The sequence below is a fragment of the Neoarius graeffei genome, chromosome 1 (genome assembly GCF_027579695.1).
Source record: "Neoarius graeffei isolate fNeoGra1 chromosome 1, fNeoGra1.pri, whole genome shotgun sequence".
Taxonomy (NCBI): Eukaryota; Metazoa; Chordata; class Actinopteri; order Siluriformes; family Ariidae; genus Neoarius; species Neoarius graeffei.
The window spans coordinates 107,064,801-107,071,750 of record NC_083569.1 but is presented as its reverse complement, the minus strand read 5'-3'; the positions used below and the strand labels follow the sequence as shown (position 1 = coordinate 107,071,750).

General features: G+C 40.1%; 2 protein-coding genes across 2 annotated transcripts in view; both read right to left on the bottom strand.

Annotated features, from left to right (window-relative positions):
• Nucleotides 1-6,950, bottom strand: part of adcy1b (adenylate cyclase 1b) — a 199,651-nt gene that overhangs the window by 187,115 nt on the left and 5,586 nt on the right. The window lies entirely within an intron of this gene.
• The window catches only part of LOC132881512 (NAD-dependent protein deacylase sirtuin-5, mitochondrial), a 96,145-nt gene continuing 92,932 nt past the window's right edge, over nucleotides 3,738-6,950 (bottom strand). The window contains exon 10 of the transcript XR_009654054.1: nucleotides 3,738-3,828. The gene's annotated coding sequence lies outside the window, so the exon portion shown is untranslated. The remainder of the gene's footprint in view (nucleotides 3,829-6,950) is intronic.

Below are 6,950 nucleotides of genomic sequence, written 5' to 3'. Positions count from 1 at the left end.
CACTCACTCATTCATTTGATGTTCATTCATTCATGTGTTAATTAATTCATTCAGTCTGTCTCTCACTCAATATACTCCATTCCTTCACTTAATAATTAATTAATGCACACATTCATTAACTCATTCATTCATTCACACATCCATCCATTCTTCACACTCAATTCATTCCTTCACTCATTCATTCATAAAGTCACACATTCATTCATTCATTCATTCATTCATCTTTTCACTTAATATATACTCCTGTATTCACGTATTAGTTAATTAATTCAATTATTCAGTCATTTATTCATTCATCCATTCATTGCAATTCACTTATTCTTTCATTCACTGATTAAGGCTTTAATTCATTCATTCACTCACTAATCACATTACAAATTCGTTCACTCATTCATTTGTCATTCATTCATTCACATGTTAATTCATTCATTCACTCCGTCTCTTAATATATTCCATTCCTTCACTTAATAGTTAATTAATGCACTCATTCATTAACTAATTCATTCATTCACACATCCATCCATTCATCACACTCAATTCATTCATTCATTCATTCATTCATTCATTCATTCTCTCACTTAATATATACTCCTTCATTCACGTATTAAAATATACTCCTTCATGCACATATTAGTTAATTAATTCACTCATTCAGTTATTCATTCATTCTTCCATTCATTGCAATTCACTTATTCTTTCATTCACTGGTTAAGGCTTTAATGAATTCATTCACTCACCCATTCACTTAACAATTCATTCATTCATTCACTCAGTCTCTCACTCAATATGCTCCATTCCTTCGCTTATTAGTTCATTCATTCATTCACACATCCATCCATTTATCACACTCAAGTAATTAATTCATTCATTTATTCACGGATTCATTATTTATTTCACTCATAGGCTCATTCATTCATCCACCCACTCATTCATTCACCTGTTAATTCATTCATAAATTCATTCATTCATTCATTCATTCAGTCTCTCACTTATCAATATACTCCTTCATTCACGTATTAGTTAATTAATTCACTCATTCAGTTATTAATTTATCCATCCATTCATTACACTCATCAATTCACTTATTCTTTCATTCACTGATTAAGTCTTTAATTCATTCATTAACTCTCCCATTCACTTAATATTGTATTCATTCATTCATTTACTCAGTTTCTCACTCAATATACTCCATGCCTTCACTTATTAGTTCATTCATTCATTCATTCATTCACATATCCATCCATTCATCACACTCAATTAATTCATTCCTTCATTCACTGATTCATTATTTCACTGACTCATTCTTTAATCCATTCGTTCATTCATTAATCTATTTGTTCATTCATTCAAAAATTCACACATATTTATTCATTCATTCAGACATTCATTCACTTGTTTTGTTTATTTATTTGTATGTTCATTCACACATTCATTCAGTCTCTCACTCATCAATATAATCCTTCATTCATTCATTTGTTAGTTAATTAACTCACTCATTCAGTTATCCATCCATTCATTCATCACACTTATCCATTCACCAGCCTTTTCCCCAATCCTAACCTTAACCTTACACTCTTCTGTATTTCTGAGTGATTTGTGTTTTTTGTTTTGTAACATTTTGTTGCATGGGTTTTTTTTCACTTTAAAAGACAAAAAAATGCTAAAACAAACAAGCAAACAAACAAACAAACAAACAAACAAATAGATGTCAGCAAAATGTATTACATTTCCATGTCATAAGGAGCATAAATCACTGTGTGTTCAAAATATGTCCAAGAAAAAGATTTAAACTCAGCTCCAAAACCCTGGAGAGCAGAATGAGATGTGCTCTCTCTCTCTCTCTCTCTCGCTCATTCTCACTGTGGTGCTGGATTGGGAATTTCACTCGGGTGACTTCAGGTGGCACATTTAAACGATACTATAAATAATCCCTGCCGATCCAGAGGTGTGAAACAGTAAGGAAGAGGGTTGAGTGGTTTTATATATTTATATATACAGTGGTGCTTGAAAGTTTGTGAACCCTGTAGAATTTTCTATATTTCTGCATAAATATGACCTAAAGCATCATCAGATTTTCACACAAGTCCTAAAAGTAGATAAAGAGAACCCAGTTAAACAAATGAGACAAAAATATTATACTTGGTCATTTATTTATTGAGGAAAATGATCCAATATTACATATCTGTCAGTGGCAAAAGTATCTGAAGCTTTGCTTTCAGTATCTGGTGTGACCCCCTTGTGCAGCAACTGTTGATCAGTCCTGCACACCGGCTTGGAGGAATTTTAGCCCATTCCTCTGTACAGAACAGCTTCAACTCTGAGATGTTGGTGGGTTTCCTCACATGAACTGCTCGCTTCAGGTCCTTCCACAGCATGTCGATTGGATTAAGGTCAGGACTTTGACTTGGCCATTCCAAAACATGAACTTTATTCTTCTTTAACCATTCTTTGGTAGAACGACTTGTGTGCTTAGGGTCGTTGTCTTGCTGCATGACCCACCTTCTCTTGAGATTCAGTTCATGGACAGATGTCCTGACATTTTCCTTTAGAATTCGCTGGTATAATTCAGAATTCATTGTTCCATCAATGATGGCAAGCCGTCCTGGCCCAGATGCAGCAAAACAGGCCCAAACCATGATACTACCACCACCATGTTTCACAGATGGGATAAGGTTCTTATGCTGGAATGCAGTGTTTTCCTTTCTCCAAACATAACGCTTCTCATTTAAACCAAAAAGTTCTATTTTGGTCTCATACCTCCACAAAACATTTTTCCAATAGCCTTCTGGCTTGTCCACATGATCTTTAGTAAACTGCAGATGAGCAGCAGTGGGATTTTTTGGACAGCAGTGGCTTTCTCCTTGCAACCCTGCCATGCACACCATTGTTGTTCAGTGTTCTCCTGATGGTGGACTCATGAACATTAACATTAGCCAATGTGAGAGAGGCCTTCAGTTGCTTAGAAGTTACCCTGGGGTCCTTTGTGACCTCGCCGACTATTACACGCCTTGCTCTTGGAGTGATCTTTGTTGGTCGACCACTCCTGGGGAGGGTAACAATGGTCTTGAATTTCCTCCATTTGTACACAATCTGTCTGACTGTGGATTGGTGGAGTCCAAACTCTTTAGAGATGGTTTTGTAACCTTTTCCAGCCTGATGAGCATCAACAACGCTTTTTCTGAGGTCCTCAGAAATCTCCTTTGTTTGTGCCATGATACACTTCCACAAACATGTGTTGTGAAGATCAGACTTTGATAGATCCCTGTTCTTTAAATAAAACAGGGTGTCCACTCACACCTGATTGTCATCCCATTGATTGAAAACACCTGACTCTAATTTCACCTTCAAATTAACTGCTAATCCTAGAGATTCACATACTTTTGCCACTCACAGATATGTAATATTGGATCATTTTCCTCAATAAATAAATGACCAAGTCTAATATTTTTGTCTCATTTGTTTAACTGGGTTCTCTTTATCTACTTTTAGGACTTGTGTGAAAATCTGATGATGTTTTCGGTCATATTTATGCAGAAATATAGAAAATTCTAAAGGGTTCACAAACTTTCAAGCACCACTGTTCAGACAGGACAAAGAATGAGGGAGGAATAATTCTGACCTAGTGGCTGTTGTTATTGTTTTTATAAAATTAGAAATAATCAGACTGACATCCAATCAGTGTCGCCTGATCTGTGATGTCAAATACAACATTTACAAATCCATTCAACAGAAAAAGCTTCGTTGTTCTCGTCAGAGTTTATTTCCGTGATTGAGTAATAACACAAGCCATAACCGCAGCGTCTGGTCCTCCGGAGACGTCTGAACAATCTGAAATAGAAACAGCAGCGTGAGTCGGTTTGCTGACTGGAGAGAGAAAAGAAACAAAGCACCGTGATTAATTTCTTTTGCACTGCTGAAAACACCAGCGCATAACAAAAAGGCTTTCAGGCAGCTCTACTGCTTCATCAGGAGATTCATCTGAGAGAAACACACACACACACACACACACACAATGGTCCAGGGAAACTGCAATGCTCTCCTGATATTTATCAATAACTCCTCACATTCAGATCAGAATTTCCTTCAGGAAGGAATAACACACTTGGGGTTGTGCTGTTCTGGGAAAATAATTACTGATGTTGTGAAGTTGTGTGATGATGCGGAGTTTCTGTTCCACCCTGAAGTCATGTGACGTGTTTCATGAAGCTCTCTTACAATACCACAGTTAAAAAAAAAGGACAAGTTTCCATTTATTAAATGTACTTTTTATCCATTTGTGGTTACATTTATCCATGTTGTGGAATATTTCTAAAATCAGGTGAGTTCCTGTTCGAAACATACATTCTCTTACCAGTCTCTCTCTCTCTCTCTCATATATTCGAAAAAAAATCTAACAATTTTCCCTGAAAACTTTGCAAAAACTTAACGTGTACATTTTACAAAACATTACATTTTACAAAAATTTACATTACAAAAAGTTTACATTTGTACGTTTTATGAAAATTTACCTTTTACAAAAACTTTACATTTAACAAAACTTTACAAAACTGTGCAAACTCTTACATTTTCCTAAACTTTGCATTACAACAACTTTACATTTGTAAATTTTACAAAACTTTACGTTTAACCCTTTGATGCAAAACATATGCACACTCCTTCTAATGCACAACATGGGTCAAAAATGACCCGCATTCATTTTCCAGGTTATTTCATGCTGACTGAGTTTTTCTTTGCTCTGTCTTTTCTATTTTATGATTGAATATTCCAAGTATTCTTTAAATATCTTGTTTTTAATTACCACAAATCATTAATTCAATTTTTTCTTTCCTACTTTATGAACAAAAATACTTTTTATATTACTACACATGGGTCATCCAAGTGTGATTTAAAATTAAATGTCTTAATACTATAATAATAATTTGTTTCAAGTAATTACTTAAGCAGTGAATGGGGCCAGTTATTTATTTATTAACTATGTAGTTAGCTAAGCCAACTACAATAAAATTAGCTAACTAAAGTAGAATATGTCAACAGCTCGGTAGCTAATAGTAATTACTTGTAACTTTCTGACGAGTAATCTACTCACTCTCAAGGTAACCTAAACATAATCAATTTTTTTCTAAGGTAATGTTCGAACAATTGAAAAACATTACTTCCATGTATTAGATGGGCAAAGGGCGCTGTGCTGAGCTGTGAAATGTCTGACACAAGCACAATTCACAGTTCCCACCAAACGCTGGAGTAAATGCATGCGGGTCGGTTCTGACCCATGTGTGTAAACTTGATGTAGAATTACAAAAGCTGTGCTTGTTCATAACTTCTCGTCTCGTCTCATCTTCTTCCGCTTATCCAGGACCGGGTCGCGGAGGCAGCAGTCTAAGCATGGAAGCCCAAACTTCCCTTTCCCCAGACACCTTGGCCAGCTCCTCGGGAAGAACACCGAGGCGTTCCCAGGCCAGCCGAGAGACATAGTCCCTCCAGCGTGTCCTGGGTCTTCCCCGGGGCCTCCTCCCGGGGGGACATGCCTGGAACACCTCCCCAGGGAGGCGTCCAGGAGGCATCCGAAAAAGATGCCCGAGCCACCTCAGCTGGTTCCTCTCGATGTGGAGGAGCAGCGGCTCTACTCCGAGCTCCTCCCGAGTGACTGTGCTTCTCACCCTATCTCTAAGGGAGCGCCCAGCCACCCTGCGAAGGAAACTCATTTCAGCCGCTTGTATCCGCGATCTTGTTCTTTCTGTCATTACCCAAAGCTCATGACCATAGGTGAGAGTCGGAACGTAGATCGACCGGTAAATTGAGAGCTTCGCCTTTTGGCTCAGCTCCTTCTTCACCACGACGGACCGGTAAAGCGACCGCATCACTGCGGAGGCTGCACCGATCCGCCTGTCGATCTCACGCTCCATCCTTCCCTCACTCGTGAACAAGATCCCGAGATACTTAAACTCCTCCACTTGAGGCAGGACTTCTCCACCAACCTGGAGAGGGCAAGCCACCCTTTTCCGGTCGAGAACCATGGCCTCGGACTTGGAGGTGCTGATTCTCATCCCAGCCGCTTCACACTCGACTGCAAACCGCCCCAGTGCATGCTGAAGGTCCTGGTTTGAAGAAGCCAACAGGACAACATCATCCGCAAAAAGCAGAGATGAAATCCTGTGGTTCCCAAACATGATTCCTTCCGGCCCCTGGCTGCGCCTAGAAATTCTGTCCATAAAAATTATGAACAGAACCGGTGACAAAGGGCAGCCCTGACGGAGTCCAACATGCACTGGGAACAGGTCTGACTTACTGCCGGCAATGCGAACCAGACTCCTGCTCCGTTCGTACAGGGACCGGACAGCCCTTAGCAAAGAGCCCCGAACCCCATACTCCCGAAGCACCCCCCACAGAATACCACGGGGGACACGGTCGAATGCCTTCTCCAGATCCACAAAGCACATGTGGACTGGTTGGGCAAACTCCCATGAACCCTCGAGCACCCTATGAAGGGTATAGAGCTGGTCCAGTGTTCCGCGACCAGGACGAAAACCGCATTGTTCCTCCTGGATCCGAGGTTCGACTATTGGTCAAATTCTCCTCTCCAGTACCCTGGAGTAAACTTTCCCTGGGAGGCTGAGGAGTGTGATTCCCCTATAATTGGAGCACACTCTCCGGTCCCCTTTCTTAAAAAGAGGGACCACCACCCCAGTCTGCCACTCCAGAGGCACTGTCCCCGACCGCCACGCGATGTTGCAGAGGCGTGTCAACCAAGACAGCCCCACAACATCCAGAGACTTGAGATACTCAGGGCGGATCTCATCCACCCCCGGTGCCTTGCCACCGAGGAGCTTGCAAACCACCTCAGTGACTTCGGCTTGGGTAATGGACGAGTCCACCTCTGAGTCATCAGCCTCAGTCTCCTCAGTGGAAGACATGACGGTGGGATTGAGGAGATCCTCAAAGTATTCCTTCCA